The sequence below is a fragment of the Bos javanicus genome, chromosome X, assembly GCF_032452875.1.
Source record: "Bos javanicus breed banteng chromosome X, ARS-OSU_banteng_1.0, whole genome shotgun sequence".
Lineage (NCBI taxonomy): Eukaryota > Metazoa > Chordata > Mammalia > Artiodactyla > Bovidae > Bos > Bos javanicus.
In genome coordinates this window covers 63,698,292-63,717,624 of record NC_083897.1, presented here as the reverse complement: position 1 = coordinate 63,717,624, position 19,333 = coordinate 63,698,292, and the positions used below count along the sequence as shown (strand labels likewise).

The 19,333-nt window shown below is 38.8% G+C and overlaps 1 pseudogene; it reads left to right on the top strand.

Moving 5' to 3' along the window:
• Nucleotides 1–2,939: 2,939 nt before the first annotated feature.
• Nucleotides 2,940–3,749, top strand: LOC133242425 (uncharacterized; annotated as a pseudogene).
• The last annotated feature ends 15,584 nt before the right edge of the window (nt 3,750–19,333 follow it).

The following is a 19,333-nucleotide window of genomic DNA, read 5'->3' as shown; positions in this document are numbered from 1 at the left end:
GAAAAAAATAGGGTCTTTTTTTTTTTTTTTTTTTGCAAAGTAATAGGTTATAAAAGTGAAAATTAAAGAAACAATAGAGGACTTAAAAAAAATTTTTTTTTAATTAAAAAAAAAAGAAAGAATGATCGTAAAAATAGTAAAAATATATCTAGGACTTTCTCTGGTTTTGTTGTATGGTGGGTTCAGTTCATTTTTGGCTAGTTCCTTGGTCCGACTTATATTTCTGAAGATCTATAGGCCCCTTCCTATGTAGTCCGTAGTAACCACGGGGTTTTAATCTATTGCCTGTAGCTTCCAAGGCGTTTCCCTCTGTTATAACTTCTTCTGTTTGCTGGTCTCTTCAGTGTCTGGCTTCTGCCCTGACACAAAGGGGACGGTGGGGGAAACTTTTTTTTTTTTTTTTTTTTTTAGGCTCACTTGTTCAGTCGCACTGTGGGGAGGGAGGGAGGGATGCTGCAACCAAATAACACTGGCGTGCGCTCACAGTGCCTCAGCCACACTGGGTCTGCCCCACTCACGGCGCGTGTAGCCTCCCTGCCCTCACTGCTCAGGCTCTAGGTTGTTCCACCGAGAACAATCCGAGGCCGGCCCTGGGCTGCATGTACCTCCCAGGTCCAAGCCGCTCAGGTTCAGGCACTCGGGTAGTCCTCAGAGGTGCAGACCCTGTTGGGCCTGCATTTTGTGCTCTTCCCAGGTCCGAGCAGCTCAGGTGATGAGGTACTTGGCGAACGCCAATGCTGCGACTTATCGCCTCCCCGCCACTCAGTTATCTGGGTGTAAGACCGGCGCACCTTCTCAGGCAGATGTTGACCGTCCAGACCCCCAAGAAGTTTTAGTTAGCAAAGAAGCCTGCTTACAGTTTTATAGATAATGTCTCTCTGGGGCTGCAATTGTCCCCTTCTGGCTCTGGCTGCCTGTTACCGGAGGGGGAAGGTCTGCAGCCGGCTATCTCTGTTCAGTCCTTTGTTCCGTGCATGGGCCTGGCGGTGCCTTAGGTTGGGGCTGGCTTTTCGCGTGGTAGATATCCCACAGTCTGGTTTGCTAGCCCAAATTATTTCACTCAGATAGTGCTCAGGGTATTCAGGCCAGATTCTTACTCTGAGTGATGCAGCCCGCGCCGGGCCTCCCTGCCCAGCCCCCGCTTGCTAATGGCGTGTGCAGGCATCTGCACTGCTTCTCCGCTGGGGGAGTTACCGTAGGGCTCGCAATCTGCGAGTTTATTGTTTATTTTTTCTCCCTGTTATGTTGCCCTCTGTGCTTCCAAAGCTCGGCACAGATTCGGCAGTGAGAAGGTTTCCTGGTGTTTGGAAACTTCTCTCTTTTAAGACTCCCTTCCCGGGACGGAACTCCATCCCTCCCTCTTTTGTCTCTTTTTTTTTGTCTTTTATATTTTTTCCTACCTCCTTTCGAAGAGTTGGGTCGCTTTTCTGGGTGCCTGATGTCCTCTGCCGGCATTCAGAAGTTGTTTTGTGGAATTTACTCGACGTTTAAATGCTCTTTTGATGAATTTGTGAGGGAGAAAGTGTTCTCCCCGTCCTACTCCTCCGCCATCTTGGCTCCTCCCCCTCAGTTTACATTTAATATGAGAGACATTAAAAAGTTACTGAACAAGACAACAACTAACAGCACACTATCCGTTAGCTTGACAACAAGCAAGACCAAGAAATTCATCAGATATAAAATCTTAGAATGGTACTTTCCAACTGTCAGATCCCCCCAAAAGGTCAATAGTTGAAGTAATAAATATTTTCAGTATGGACTCTGATGGTGAAACTGCTATTTTATAGTTTCTATATTACAGATCTTTTTACATGTAACAAAATAATATGTCACCTGTTTGGAACTGAATTCTGCAACAAACCAAATTGTCCATTACAGAGCTGAAAACCAGAAGATAAAAAATGAATTATTTCATTCAGTGAAAACAGTCCACACAGTAAAAATCATGTATTTTACTTTAAGGAAAACTTCCTAGTTCTCTACTCATAAATAGCCTTTGACTATATAATTCTATCGTGATTATATGCTTTACCAATTAGAGTCTATATATTAAAATGAAGGAAGGCATGTTGAACCAGGAAGTCACACTCTGTAAGAAGTGACATATGACTACCACAGGAGAAGCCAGAAGTACAGAAGTGGCAAATATAATCACCATTTCTTCCCACAAAAAGAAAAAATGCTCATATGCAACTTATTGCTGGAGAAAATAAGGAAGCACATTTAATGAAGTCCTGAGGGTGTCACTACACTCCAGTTCAGTTCAGTCGCTCAGTCATGTCCGACTCTTTGCGACAACATGAGTCCTTCCAAAGAACACCCAGGACTGATCTCCTTCAACATGGACTGGTTGGATCTCCTTGCAGTCCAAGGGACTCTCAAGAGTCTTCTCCAACACCACAGTTCAAAAGCATCAATTCTTCGGTGCTCAGCCTTCTTCACAGTCCAACTCTCACATCCATACATGACCACTGGAAAAACCATAGCCTTGACTAGATGGGCCTTTGTTGGCAAAGTAATGTCTCTGCTTTTTTTTTTTTTTTTTAATTTAAATTTATTTATTTTAATTAGAGGCTAATTACTTTACGGATTCATGTTGATGTATGTATCTGCTATTTTAAGTGCTATCTACCCTAATGCAGACTTAAATTGAAGAAAGTAGGGAAAACCACTAGACCATTCAGGTATGACCTAAATCAAATCCCTTATGATTATACAGCGGAAGTGAGAAATGGATTTAAGGGCCTAGATCTGATACAGTGCCTGATGAACTATGGAATGAGGTTCGTGACATTGTACAGGAGACAGGAATCAAGACCATTCCCATAGAAAAAAAGATGCAAAAAACCAAAAAAGGCTGTCTGGGGAGGCCTTACAAATAGCTGTGAAAAGAAGAAAAGCGAAAAGCAAAGGAGAAAAGGAAAGATATAAACATCTGAATGCAGAGTTCCAAAGAATAGCAAGTAGAGATAAGAAAGCCTTCTTCAGCGATCGATGCAAAGAAATAGAGGAAAACAACAGAATGGGAAAGACTAGAGATCTCTTCAAGAAAATCAGAGATACCAAAGGAACATTTCATGCAAAGATGGGCTCGATAAAGGACAGAAATGGTATGGACCTAACAGAAGCAGAAGATATTAAGAAGAGATGGCAAGAATACACAGAAGAACTGTACAAAAAGATCTTCACGACCCAGATAATCATGATGGTGTGATCACTGACCTAGAGCCAGACATCCTGGAATGTGAAGTCAAGTGGGCCTTAGAAAGCATCACTACGAACAAAGCTAGTGGAGGTGATGGAATTCCAGTTGAGCTATTCCAAATCCTGAAAGATGATGCTGTGAAAGTGCTGCACTCAATATGCCAGCAAATTTGGAAAACTCAGCAGTGGCCACAGGACTGGAAAAGGTCAGTTTTCATTCCAATCCCAAAGAAAGGCAATGCCAAAGAATGCTCAAACTACCACACAATTGCACTCATCTCACGTGCTAGTAAAGTAATGCTCAAAATTCTCCAAGCCAGGCTTCAGCAATATGCAAACCGTGAACTTCCTGATGTTCAGGCTGGTTTTAGAAAAGGTAGAGGAACCAGAGATCAAATTGCCAACATCCACTGGATCATCAAAAAAGCAAGAGAGTTCCAGAAAAACATCTATTTCTGCTTTATTGACTATGCCAAAGCCTTTGACTGTGTGGATCACAATAAACTGTGAAAAATTCTGAAAGAGATGGGAATACCAGACCACCTGATCTGCCTCTTGAGAAATCTGTATTCAGGTCACAAGCAACAGTTAGAACTGGGCATGGAACAACAGACTGGTTCCAAATAGGAAAAGGAGTTCGTCAAGGCTGTATATTGTCACCCTGTTTATTGAACTTATATGCAGAGTACATCATGAGAAACGCTGGACTGGAAGAAACAAAACCTGGAATCAAGATTACCGGGAGAAATATCAATAACCTCAGATATGCAGATGACACCACCCTTATGGCAGAAAGTGAAGAGGAACTCAAAAGCCTCTTCGTGAAAGTGAAAGTGGACAGTGAAAAAGTTGGCTTAAAGCTCAACATTCAGAAAATGAAGATCATGGCATCTGGTCCCAACACTTCATGGCAAATAGATGGGGAAACAGTGGAAACAGTGTCAGACTTTATTTTTCTGGGCTCCAAAATCACTGCAGATGGTGACTGCAGCCATGAAATTAAAAGATGCTTACTCCTTGGAAGGAAAGTTATGACCAACCTAGGTAGCATATTCAAAAGCAGAGACATTACTTTGCCAACAAAGGTTCGTCTAGTCAAGGCTATGGTTTTTCCAGTGGTCATGTATGGATGTGAGAGTTGGACTGTGAAGAAGGCTGAGCACCGAAGAATTGATGTTTTTGAACTGTGGTGTTGGAGAAGACTCTTGAGAGTCCCTTGGACTGCAAGGAGATCCAACCAGTACATCCTGAAGGAGATCAGCCCTGGGATTTCTTTGTAAGGAATGATGCTAAAGCTGAAACTCCAGTACTTTGGCCACCTCATGTGAAGAGTTGACTCATTGGAAAAGACTCTGATGCTGGGAGGGATTGGGGGCAGGAGGAGAAGGGGATGACAGAGGATGAGATGGCTGGATGGCATCACTGACTCGATGGACATGAGTCTGAGTGAACTCTGGGAGTTGGTGATGGACAGGGAGGCCTGGAATGCTGCGATTCATGGGGTTGCAAAGAGTCAGACAAGACTGAGCGACTGATCTGATCTGATCTGACCCTAATGCAAATCTGATGCTAACAATGATAGCTTTAAACCATTAATAAAATTTAAACTAAAAAAAGGGCATATTTACTCTTTTTAAGGTGATGGAAAAATGAATCATATATTATGATAAAAATTGCTAAAAATATCTTTTTAAAATAATGGTTAAAGTAATATGTCCAACACATAGGTATCCAAAATAGCTCATTTTCAGATAATTTCTCAATGACTTAGATTTCATATTAGTGTACTTAAGACCCCTGGCAACCCAAGACTTCTGGACAGGAGAGTTAAAGTAAAATATCATATATCTATCTATACCTCCAAATATATTTCTGGAAGTCAGGTATTCTCAATCAGAGGTTTTCAAAGGAGAGTTCCTAGGATCTCTTCAGAAATAAGATGGTAGGAGGCTTCTGCCCAGTTTTTTGTTTTATTTATTGGACTTCCAAATAAGAGTTTATTTGAAGAAAAATGCCTCATGCATTTTAAAAGTTTTATTGAGGTATAAATGATAAAATATAAACTGCATATTTTTTTGTGTACAGTTTGGTTAGTTCACGTATTTTTACACTCATGAAACCAATAACAGAAGCAAGATAGTGAGCATATTTATTATCTTTAAGACTCTGCTCATAGCACTAATAAGCCCTCTCTTCCACTCTCCTCAAGCAACCACTCATTTTCCTTCTGTCACTATAGATTAGATTCCATTCTTTGGAATTTTATACAAATGGAATAATAAACTATGTGTTCATAGTTTTCTTGCACTTACCAAATTATGAGATTATTCATATTAGTTATAAATAGTATATTATAGTATATATATATGGTATATATGGTGCTGCGATTCATGGGGTCGCAAAGAGTCGGACACAACTGAGCAACTGATCTGATCTGATCTGATCTGATCAATAGTCTATTCATTTTATTGATGAGTAGTATTCCATTTTGTGACTATAGCAAAATGTTTTTATCCATTCAATTCACCTTTTGAAGGACATTTGTGTTGTTTCAAGTTTGAGGCTTTTACAAATAAAGTTCTTATGAACATTTGTATAGGATCTATATGTAGACATATTCTTTCCTTTTGGATAAACCCCTAGCAGTGGAATGGCTGGATCATGATAAATGTATGCTTAATTTTCAGGAAGCTGCCAAACTGTTTTCCTAAGTGATTGGGTAATTTTATAGTCACATCAGCAATATGTGGAAGTTCCAGTTGAACCAATATTTGAAATGGTCAGACTTTAATTTTAGCCATTCTAACAAATTGTTATGATATCACATTGTGATTTTGATTTGCATTTCCCTCATAATTAATGATATTGAACATATTTAAAGTGTCCATTTGCCAACTGTATATATTATTTGGCAAAGTATCTGTTCAAATATTTTGTCCACTTTTTATTGGGTTGTTTTCCTTTCTTAAGTTTGCTGAGTTGTTCATAAACTCTGAGTGAAAGCCCTTTGTAGTCTGGGCAAAGACTTTCTCCCAGTTGTGACTAGTCTTTTCAATCTCTTATGTCTTTTGTAGGGAGGATGAAGATTACATTTAAAAGCATATTTTACAAATTTTATATTTGTAATGATCATGCTCTTTGTGTCCTAACTAAAAAATTTTTGTCTAAAACCCAAAGTCAGAAATATGTTTTCATGTGTTTTTCTCTAAAATGTTTACAGCTTTAGGTTATATACTTGGGACTGATTTACTTTGCATTAATTTTTGTATATAGTGTGAAATATGGATTGAAGGGTTTTTGCATATGGATATCCAGTTATTTCAACACTATTTGTTGAAGACTATGAGAAACCTGTATGTGAGTCAAGAAGCAACAGTTAAAACCAGGCATGGAACAATGGACTGGTCCAAAATTGGGAAAGGAGTATGTCAAGGCTGTATATTGTCACCCTGCTTATTTAATTTATATGCAGAGTACATCATGAGAAATACTGGGCTAGATGAATCGTAAACTGGAATCAAGATTGCTGGGAGAAATATCAACAACCTCAGATATGCAGATGATACCACTCTTATGGTAGAAAGTAAAGAGGAACTAAAGAGCCTCTTGATGAGGGTGAAAGAGGAGAGTGAAAAAGCTTACTTGAAGCTCAGCGTTCAAAACACTAAGATCATAGAATCTAGTCCCATCACTTCGTGGCAAATAGAAGGGGAAAAAGTGGAAGCAGGGACAGATTTTATTTTCTTGGGCTCCAAAATCACTGCAGACATGACTGTAGCCATGAAATTAAAAGACGCTTGCTCCTTGGAAGAATAGCTATGACAAACCTAGACAGCATATTAAAAAGCAGAGCCACCACTTTGCAGACAAAGGTCCATATAGTCAAAGCTATGGTTTTTCCAGTAGTCATGTATGGATATGAGAGTTGGACCATAAAGAAGGCTGTGCACCAAAGAACTGATGCTTTTGAATTGTGGTGCTGGAGAAGACTCTTGAGAGTCCCTTGGACTGCAAGGAGATCCAACCAGTCCATCCTAAAGGAGATAAGTCCTGGGTGTTCATGAAAGGACTAATGAAGCTGAAACTCCAATACTTTGGCCACCTGATGTGAAGAGCCAACTCATTTGAAAAGACCCTGATGCTGGGAAAGATTGAAGGCAAGAGGAGAAGGGGGTGACAGAGGGTGAGATGGTTTGATAGAATCACTGACTCAGTGGATATGAGTTTGAGCAAACTCTGGGAGATAGTGGAGGACAAAGGAGCCTGGCATGCTATAGTCTCTGGGGTCACAAAAGAATGGGATACAACTTAGCAACTGAACAACAATCCTTTCTCCACTGAATGCCTTTACTCCACCTCAGTCCACCTCACTGTGGTATACTTGAATACTGTCTCAACAGATTAAGTTGGGACAAACAGTGCTGACTTCACTTGTTTCCCATCTCTCTGGGTTTACTGTCATTCATTATTTGATGTTCATTATCTCAAAAGCTGTTGTTTCATTAATTTTCTCTTTGTTTGCTTTTAGTTGCTACATGGCCTTTGTTACTTCCTTACTCCATTTTAGCTAGGATAAGAAGTTCTGTTTTATTATATGATTTTAAATTGCTGATGTAAAAATAACACTTACTAGAAAATCTAAAATAAAAATGGGAATTTTTTTCACTGTTTGAAACTAATTACTTATTGACTTTTACTCCTGACAAGCCCTCTCTATAGAGAAAATTCTCAATGAAATTCTTCCGAGATGCTTCATGAGCCCTAACTGTCATGTGTAAACCATCCGACTCTATATAAAGTGATTTGCATTGGCTTTGACTGCTATTCAGATGCACTTGAAGATTGTCATAGGACGATATCCAAAATATATTAGAATGTATGATAAATTTTTGTTGTACTAGAGAGTAAATAGGAAAACAGAAGTAGCCATTTGAGCACATGTTTTATTTACCTTAATGTTCATTGATGTCCCCTTGGTACTCAGAATTTATTAAGATATGAAATATTTGGAGAACATATAAAAATATGAATTCCTAGAACCAACTTCCAATCTGTTGAATGAGAATATGGGAATTATGTGTGGTGGGTGGGAGACATGCTGGGTAACTCTATTTTAAGCAGACTCCTCAGATTATTCTTATGCATGCTAAAGTCTGTTTTGTACTAGCCCATCTTCTTTGTTCTCATATTGTTACATAAAGGCCAAGAAACACTTTCATTCTTTAAAAGAAATTCAATGTATTGAGGTATGTGTGTGTTAACATATTGTATAAATATTAAAACAGAGATATGTATAAAGTGTTGAGTGAAGGCTCAGAAGAAGGACGTACGTGTGAATAAGGTCTTGAGAGAGAAACAGGAATTCTACCAAGTAGTAATTTAGGAAGAAAGACATTGGAGATCTAATGAGTGAATGAATACCTTTGCAAAGCCATGGAATTTCAGAAGGTGAAGAACATTTGAAAGAATGAGGAGAAATTTGGTGGAACAGATAACAGTGCAATGTTTCTGAAATTGGAGCATATGAATCTCCTGGGGGCTTGTTAAAAATCTATATTCCTATGTCCTATTCCAGAACTACAGAATCAGAATCTTAAGGAGGACTTTAGAGATCTCACTGTCAAAAACTTCTCTTGGTGATCCTAATATGCAACAATGTTTGAGAAATACTCACCAGGGTGATTTGCCTTTATTTTCCTATTGATCTTTCTTTTTAGAATGAAAGAATGTAAGGCAGTTTTTAAGCACACTAAAATTGCCAGTGCTTACCAAAGCCATGTCACAGAAAATTACCTTCATTACCTTCCAAAATAACAGGGGAAAAATGCAAATATCACACAAATCCATTGTAGTCTTGTTAGTATTTAGATTCATTGTGGCAGAAAACTTTTCACTTTATATTTTCATATTTAGATTAAGCAGTATCAAAACACAAGTCAAAGAGTTTTAAATTATTGTCATAGATTTCTACTAAACATAGCTTAAAATTTATTGAGGATTGTAGAACATCATTCAAAACAGAACTGTTCAGGAAGAGGGACCCCTTCCAGGGCCCAAAACTGGGCTCTTATCTAACACTCAGAAATAAATTGTCCAAGGAGACACATGTGCTGACAAAGCAAGAGATTTTATTGGGAAAGGGCACCCGTGTGGAGAACAGTAGGGTAAGGGAACCCAGGAGAACAGCTCTGCCAAGTGGCTCACAGTCTCGAGTTTTACAATGATGGGATTAGTTTCTGGGTTGTCTTTAGCCAATCATTCTGACTCAGAGTCCTTCCTGGTGGTGCACGCCTTGTTCAGCCAAGATGGATGCCAAAGAGAAGGATTCTGGGAGGTGGTCAGACATGTGGTGTCTCTTTTTGACCTTTCCTGAACTCTTCCGGTTGGTGGAGGCTTATTAGTTCCATGTTCCTTACCAGGACCTCCTGTCATAAAACAACTCATGCAAATGGTTACTATGGTGCCTGGCCAGGGTGGGCGGTTTCAGTCAGTGTGCTTCCCCTGACAGAACAATATACAGGGCAGTGAAAGCTCTTTTAAATAAAGACAAGCTTAAGATAGGTATTGCTTGTATTCTTCAACACCTGTTTTATATAGCAGATTCACTTCAATATATGTAACATCCATTTTTCTTTTTACTGTGGAATTTGGGCCTTCTTAGTGCTACTTCCAGATATATTCCATTTAGTTAAATGCAATACAAATGCAAATTTAAGGGAATTCCCTGGTGGTCCATTGGTTAGGACTCCACACTTTCACTGCTGAGGGTGTGGGTTCAATCATTGGTCAGGGAACAAGATTCTACAAGCCATGCAGTGTGGCCACAAAATAAAAAAAGAATCAAATGCAGATTTAAATTTCTGTATTTTCTGTAATTATGTAATTGTCTGGTCACTTTACAATGTATATACCCAATTGCCTTTTAAAATAAATTTACTTTTATTTAAAATATTTTGCATTTCATTTATTTGATAGAAATATTCAAGAATATGCCAATTAGTAGTGCATTCAAGAAGAAGGCAATGGCAACCCACTCCAGTACTCTTGCCTGGAAAATCCCATGGATGGAGGAGCCTGGAAGGTTGCAGTCCATGGGGTCTCTAAGAGTCGGACACAACTGAGCAACTTCACTTTCACTTTCCACTTTCATGCATTGGAGAAGGAAATGGAAACCCACTCCAGTATTCTTGCCTGGAGAATCCCAGGGACAGGGGAGCCTGGTGGGCTGCTGTCTATGGGGTCACACAGAGTCGGACACGACTGAAGCGACTTAGCAACAGCAGCAGTACATTCAAAATGTTGGTGCTTTTGTTTCCTGGAAAAAAGAACTCTACTCCTTATCATGAACTTCAAAGAACCTATATGCCTTATAGGATTTTAACTCACTAATAAATTGGCAATGTCTGTCTGAGAAAATCAAGAGCATTTTACTCTACTACAGATTACTTCTTATTAGATTTCAAACAAAAGAAAAAAAGGTGACTCAAGAAACCACTTTGAATGATTATCTCTTTTTATTAATTATAGATAGTAAGAGCCATTAATCAGTAACAATGGATAATCTATGACGTGAAGATGGAAACATACTTTATGCAATCATGGTTAATTTGTTCTCATCATCAAGACGAGTTAACTGAGTAAAACAAAATTTTCAAGTATTAGCCTATGGCAATTAACTAATGCTTTACATTTGATCTTTCCTGGAATCCCCAGATTCATTTATACATCAAATACATATTAAACGCTGTTTTATTTTGCACATTGTATGTAAGATTCTATTCCTACATTCAGCATACATTCCTACATTACAGCATACAGTCTGCTGTAAGAGATCTCATGTTGCCTTTACATGATATATTTATATCTAAGTGCCGTTAGGGGAAATACACTGATTGAAACCGCCCACCCTGACCAGGCACCATAGTAACCATTTGCATGAGTTGTTTTATGACAGGAGGTCTTGGTAAGGAACATGGAACTAATAAGCCTCCACCAACCGGAAGAGTTCAGGAAAGGTCAAAAAGAGACACCACATGTCTGACCACCTCCCAGAATCCTTCTCTTTGGCATCCATCTTGGCTGAACAAGGCGTGCACCACCAGGAAGGACTCTGAGTCAGAATGATTGGCTAAAGACAACCCAGAAACTAATCCCATCATCGTAAAACTCGAGACTGTGAGCCACTTGGCAGAGCTGTTCTCCTGGGTGCCCTTACCCTACTGCTATCCACCTGGGTGCCCTTTCCCAATAAAATCTCTTGCTTTGTCAGCACATGTGTCTCCTTGGACAATTCATTTCCGAGTGTTAGACAAGAACCCAGTTTCGGGCCCCCCTTCTGCAACAGAAGTATATACAACATTGAAAGTCCACCCCCTTCCTGCAACAGAAGTATATACAACATTGAAAGTCCAAAAATACGAGAAATATATATCAAGTATTTCCCCTTAGAGTAGCCAATTGACTTCTGATGATTGAAGAGGTGAAATTTAAGCAGAAGAAAAGGAAAATTGGAAAGGGGTATTTCAGGTAGATATCAGCACATGGAAAGGCCCCAGATACGCTTTATGTTGGCTAATCATTTGATGTGGGATTCTCTAGTGGCTCAGTGGTAAAGAATCTGCCTGACAATGCAGAAGACAGAAGAGATGTGGGTTCAATCCCTGGGTTGGGAATGTCCCTTGGAGGAAGAAATGGCTACCTACTCCAGTATTCTTGCCTGGGAAATCCCATGGACAGAGGAACCTGGCGGGCTATAATCCATGTGGTCACAAAAGAGTAGGATATGAATGAGAGGCTAAACAAGTAGTTTGATGTGGAGAAAGAGTGGAGATCAAACTATAATATGACTACAAGATACTCAGGATGGCAATGTGAAACCATTGAAGACTTTCAGGCAGAGACAATGATATTTGTATTTTACAAGGTCACCATGTCTTCAGGGTAGGTAGAGACTGAATTGAAGGGAGGCAGAATGATTTCACTTTGAAACACGTTAAATATAAAATATATACTCAAGGGTGGATATTTAGTGCACAGTTGGGTACAAGAGCTTAGGAGAAAGGAAACTACTGAAGATACAAATTCCAGTGGACTCCACTGGAGTATATTACCTAGAGATTACCTAGAGATAATATCTAGGATTACCTAGAGAGACAGTGCATGCAAAAAAAAAAGAAAAAAAAAAACACATGATGTGACCGATGACTTTGAAAGCAACAATATTCTAGTATTAGGTAGAGAAAGAGGAGTCAGCAAAAATGATGACGAACTAAGGAAAGAGGTATATGAAACAAGAGAGAACTGACATAGAAGGCAAAAGAGAAGAGGTTTCTGTGTTTGTTTGTTTATTTGTTTGAACAACAGAGCTAAATGCTGCAGAGAAACCAAGTACAACGAGGAACTAAGAGGCAAATTTTTGATTTGGCAGTTTCAGCGAAATGGGAATAGAAAGCAGAATGGTATGGGTTAAGAATGTAAGAAAAGAGAGGCAATAAGTGTAAACCACTTTATCAAGAATTTGACTTTGATGAGAAGGATCACAGTATCTGGTACTTTATTAGCATCCAGTACATTTTTGTGTAAGAGTAAGAGGAAAGGAGGGTGGAAAGAAGATGCTTAAGAAGATAATCTGATAGATAAATGAGAAAGTTTTCTTAATCTAAGGCTCTTACCAAAAAACAAAAGTAACCTTACCAGAAGAAAGTTGGTTTTTTATTCGTTTGGTCAACAAGAAGGTAAAAGATCATGTCGAAACAACTCTTTGAAAAGTATGAACAGTACACAGAGTTATAAGCAAAGCAGTTTTTCTATGAATAAGTAATGAATCTATTTCTCATTTTCACAGCCTTTTATGTGTTGCTTCCTTTGCCTAGAATGTCATTTCCTCAGAGAATTGTTTTCTAATCCTTCAAATGAGGCTAAATTCTTCCTGTGATAATCTCTACTATGGTTCCAAATGCCTGTTCTACACAATTCATGCCTCAGGTTTTGGGATTTGTTTGTGGGATTGCTAGCTCCTCTGCCTCCTCTATTGACTACAAATTCTGTGAGAGGATGACAACAGGTCTGTTTCTGTTCATCAAAATGCCCTCAGGGCCTAGCACAGTGCCTGACAAATAGTAGGCACTCTACAAATATTTGCAGAATGAGGATCAAGCAAAAGGACTAAATGATGAAAAAAAAGTCCTAAACTCAGGGCACTGAACTGGAAAAGTGTTCATGCTCTCTGTGGCCTGTGTATTTGAGGCAAATACAGATAAAGGTCAATCAAACTGAGAGGGTAACAGACAGGAAGGCCAGGGGTCTCCAAATGGAGGAAATAGGCTGCAAGTGTCAGACATTTTTTTATCTCTCTATTAAGAATCAGGAGGAGACAAACTGTTAGATTTTTTCCCCTTCTCTATACAAATTTAAAAAGAGGTTGCTTTTAAAATTCTGTGTTGCCATGATGACACCTGGTTCCACCTGAACTTAACTTTTCTCAAACCTTGAGCTAACCAATGAGTTTTTCTTATGGAAATGTTTGTCTTAAGCTATGTTAATGAACAATGTATTTACTCTAGACTCTGTCTTCTAGTGGGTTCCACCTAAGACTCAGAACGGACTTGACAAACCAATGTGTTTTACTCATTCAAATGTTCTCTTAAGCTATGTTAATAGGACTGTATTTGCTTGGAAACCTGCCTTTCTTCACGATTCATGTCAATCATTTTATGGCCCAGGATAACTCACCTTATGCCAAAGTTATCTCAAAATGCATGTTGTCGGTGAGGGGCCTGGTGCACCAGTCTCTGAGTTTTGAGACATTTCCTTTCTCTAATTAGCAGACTGCTGCTGAATGGCAACCCACTCCAGTGTTCTCGCCTGGAGAATCCCAGGGACAGGGAGCCTGGTGGGCTGCTGTCTATGGGGTCGCACAGAGTCGGACATGACTGAAGCGACTTAGCAGCAGCAAAGACTAGCGGGGGGCGGGGGGGAGGGCACTCTTTCTGCCCCCTTCTGATGCCTATGTCAGAGGCTTTCTCTATCTCTTTTATACTTTAATAAAACTTTATTACACAAAAGCTCTGAGCGATCAAGCCTCATCACTGGCCCTGGATTGAATTCTTCTCCACAGGCCAAGAATCCCAGTGTCTTTCACGGCTCAGCAACAACTTTTCAAAACTGAGATAACTTACATCAGACTCACTATACAAGTGTCACCTCACCCCCTCACCCCAAATCAATAATTCTTAGCTATTTTTGATAAAATTTTTAAAATGTGCCAAGACATGAGACAGAATGAGAGGGAAATAAAGTTTATTAGATTGGGAGATACTGTTAGAACAGCAGGCCAGCTCAAGGGAGAACTGACACTGAACAGGGGTCTTTAGTCCACCTTTATACCCAGGATACAAGGAGTGGGATAAGGGTCTTGTGGGTCATTTGCTGATTGGATGAAGCACATATACTGGGTGGAGAGAAGAGTAAGACAAATACCTTCTCCATATGGGGTAGGAGGAGAGACAGGTTACACTGGTCAGTAGGACTTGAAATCCATTAACAGTTACAACATGGGGGAGGGAAGGATGATAAGGGTCTGGTTTTCTCAATTCCTGCATTCCAAGACCCTCCTTGGTTTTACCTGCTCTTTCGTCCTTGGATCACCACAAAATGGAAACTCTTTTTTGCTTAAGGACACTTCTCCGTAGCTTCCTAAAAACAGTTTTAATGTTACCCCCCATTAAATGGGTACCACAGCCCCTTTTTCCCAGAAGGAGCAGGGTTCCATGTAAGAGATGGAAAAGATCAAGGTAAGAATTTTGAAGAAACAGAGAACAAAGAGCACAGAGCCAAGTATCTGAGTTCAAATTCCAGCCTCATTTTCTAGATTTTTAATCTTGACAAGTTATTTAACATCTCTGAGACTCGGCTTCCTCATCTTTGAAATATGGATATCAATATGGATACCACTATTACTTAATAGTTGTTCTGAAAATTAATTTAGTTAACATATGTAAAGGACTTAAAACAGTGCCTGTCACACAGTACACAATCAATAGTGCCAGCTGTTTTATATTATTATATTGCTCAATATATATGACCCAGCTTTGTTCCAAAATTCAGTATTTAAGGCCCAGAAAACATACCACCTAAACCATACAGGAATGCAATCCATATTTGCCACTTTTCCTTATACAATGGCTTCCCAGTTGGAGGGAAATAAACTTACTCTGTAAGACTTTTTACCTCTAGTCTCATTCTGGTGCAGGAAGGGGACCCCTTCCAGGGCCCGAAACTGGGCTCTGGTCTAACACTCAGAAATGAATTGTCCAAGGAGACACATGTGCTGACAAAGCAAGAGATTTTATTGGGAAAGGGCAGCCAGGTGGAGAGCAGTAGGGTAAGGGAACCCAGGAGAACAGCTCTGTCACATGGCTTTCAGTCTTGGGTTTTATGCTGATGGGATTAGTTTCTGGGTTGTCTTTAGCCAGTCATTCTGACTTAGAGTCCTTCCTTCTGGTGCACGCCTTGTTCAGCCAAGATGGATGCCAGAGAGAAGGATTCTAGGAGGTGGTCGGACGTGTGGTGTCTCCTTTTGACCTTTCCTGAACTCTTCCAGTTGGTGGAGGCTTATTAGTTCTCTGTTCCTTACCAGAACCTCCTATCCTAAAACAACTCATGCAAATGGTTACTATGGTGCCTGGTCAGGGTGGGCGGTTTCAATCAGTGTGCTTCCCCTAACTATTCCAGTAAAGGAAAATAAAAATATCATCATTTAGACTTTGTTCCTTTCTTCCCTGCAACTTTCCCAGTCCTTTCCCTCCCACTTAACTTCAGGAATACCCTCCAATCACCTCATCCATTTCTAAAGGGAAGATTCTGTTCTATGTAGCTCCTACAAGTACAGACAAGATAAGCTGACAAGTCTCAAGCAAATAAGCTTACAGAGGCTACCTTACATAGGTTTGTTTAGCTTGTGACCAACTCATACTATTTACCTACCAAAAAATATCTTTGGTCTTGCCCAGCTGTGTTTGAATCTGCTTAACTTCAAAGGAGGTTAATTTTTCAGATAAAAAAAGAAACATCATTCATTCTGGATTATCAAAGAAATATACGTCTGCATGTCAAGATGGGTGCAGAATTTCACTGTGACTGAGAGGTGACCTAAAGATACCTTTACATGTTGAAAAGCAGGGGACCCAAGGCTAAGCCCTGGTGATTTTTGTTGATTCAAAACTTATGGACCGAAGGACAATTGCTTTTTGGCACTTTCAAGTTTTACTTTGTTCATATAAATAACTATAATACAGAGTATGTCTTAATGCATTCCAAAAGATAGGTATAAAACTGTTCTGCCTTCATAATCCAGAGGAAATTGTAACTGGAGTTTTTAGCATAGAGTCTTTTTATATTCAAATCCCCAAACACAAATTTTAGAGTCCAAGACATTCTTTTTTGGAAAAATGGAATAGGAAGAAAATGTGCATTGTAGCTCTTTGGATTTTTGAAATCAAAGAGGATCTTCTCAAGCAGAGAGATAAATGTCTTACTTTATGAAATATTAATAGGGAAGAGTGTATTGATCTTGGTGCTTAGTAGTGTGAGTTGCCCCTAACATGCTGTGTGAGCTTGGCAAGTACCTTCACCTCTCTGGTTAAGATATTCAGCTTTATAAATGTTTTGAGAGGGTAAAATTAGATAGAATATGGAAGTGTTTTGAAAACCTTTCAAGTCCTTTATTACTGCCCGGTATTATTATCATATAGACTGAAGCCAAGAAAAGTTTGCTTAACTTATAATCTTGAATTAGTGTTGATATATATGCTGTTATCTTACTTTTAAGCAAGGTCTTCTAGGGAGAAGCTCAGATTTCTCTGTGTCTTTGAGATGTAAATGTTCTATCTGATCTTCCTAGGTTGTTCTATTGTGTGTATGTTTGCTTATATCAGGCTTATAAGAGGCCTTTTTTTCATTCTTAATTGGTGGCCAAATGAAGGATCCTTTTAAAAATAGAGAAACTAACAAATTATTAAATCTAGAGCATTCTCATTGTAAACAATTGTTTTGGTGGTACCTACAAAACAAAAGTCAAATTAACCTAAGGACTTTTTTGAATGAGAAAAAGCGGTTTAGGAAGCTTCACTGAAGTCTTCTCAGGCTTTCCTCAAAGCTCTGTTGGTAAAGAATCTGCCTGCAGTGCAGGAGACCCTGGTTTGATTCCTGGGTTGGTAAGATCCTCTGGAGGAGGAAATGGCAACCCACTCCAGTATTCTTGCCTGGAGAATCCCACTGACAGAGGAGCTTGGCAGGCTACAGTCCATTGAGTCGCAAGAGTCCAACACTTTGCGACTAACAACTAACCATTGAAGCCTTCTCAATGGGTCTTACAGATGCTAGTAAGAGCAATTAAGAATATCTACAAAAATCGTGGGAAAAAAAAAAAAAAGGTCTAGCTATTATTTTGATGAGGTATTTTTTTTTTTCTTTTTAAAACGGAGTTACCACAAATGAATTTTTTTTAAAAATTCTTTCAATGGTTATTTAGAATGGGATAAGTAACAAAGACATTTATGTGATTAAAACAAGATTTGATATTACCACACTACATTAAGTAGGCTTCCCTCATAGCTCTGTTGGTTAAGAATCTGCCTGCAATGCAGGAGACCCTGGCTCAATACCTGGGTCAGGAAGATCCCTTGGAGAAGGAAATGGCAACCCACCCCAGTATTCTTGCCTGGAGAATCCCACCGACAGAGGAGCCTGGCAGTCTATAGTCCATGGTGTCACAAAGTCAGACACAACTTAGCGACTAAAAACTATGTGCTATTAATTAATTTGATTACTTTTTAAAAGGTCATGGATGTCAGCTTTTGTTCCTAGAAATAAGGCAGATTAAATATCTTGAGAAAAATCCATTAAAACTTCAAGAAACTCTGAATATAATACAATAAGAATGCTATTAAACTCATAGCTAATCAAAATATAAAGTTTAAAATATTCACACATGAAATCCCAAAAAAGAGCAAATTTTGAGCCAGGAATGCAGAAAGAGAGAGAGATTGAAGGAAAGAGAGAGAGTGGGAAGGAAGACAAAAATAGACAGAGTGGTAGAAATCAGAGAGAAAAGCTGATTATGAAGTTGTAGATTCTCAGAAGAGATTTACTAATATCAAAAAAATAAGATATTTGACTTAATAATACAAAGGTCTGTAAACTGTTAGATCTGAAAAAATTTCCCAAAAATTTCCCAGAAAGACAAAGAGATAGAAAATATCCAAAGAGAAGTTTAGAAACATGAAGATAGAATGAGAAGTTCCAATGAGTATATGATAGGAGTTCTGGAGAGAGAATTATGAGAAAGGGGGAGAGACAAAAGTCAAAGAGGTAACAATTGATGCCTTCAGGTTAGAGAAACACAATTTATCACAAGTAGGATAAATCGAAAGACATCCAAATCTGACATGTCACAGTAAAACTAAAGAACACTAAAACAAAACAAATTGTTAAAAAACAAAGAGTAAAGACAAAATACCTTTGAAGGAAAAAATATTAAACTGACAATAGACTTATCCAGAGTAGTACAGAAAATATGACAGTGTAATAATAACTTCAAAACACTGAGAAAATATATCAGCTCTCATTCACATTTCACATTTCTAGAAAACAAAAATGGAGGGGATTTACCTAAAACAGATCTTCACTAAAGGGAACTTTAAAGGATATACTTCAGCAATAATAACAAGGAAGTCTTTCCAGAGGAAGACTTAAAACACAAAGAAAAATGATGAGAGTGTGATGTTTACTCTAGGCTTGTCATATATGATCTTTATTATGTTGAGGTATGTTCCCTCTATGCTCATTTTCTGGAGAATTTTTATCATAAATGGGTACTGAATTTTGTTAAAAGCCTTTTCTGCATCTATTGAGATAATCACATGGTTTTTATTCTTTAGTTTATTGATGTGATGTATTACACTGATTGATTGGTGGATACTGAAAACTCCTTGCATTCCTGGGATAAATCCCACTTGATCATGGTATATGATTCTTTTAATATATTGTTGGATTTGAATTGTTGGTATCCTGCTGAGGGTTTTTGTGTCTATGTCAAATAAACAAATAAGTACTATCCTGCCAAAAAAAA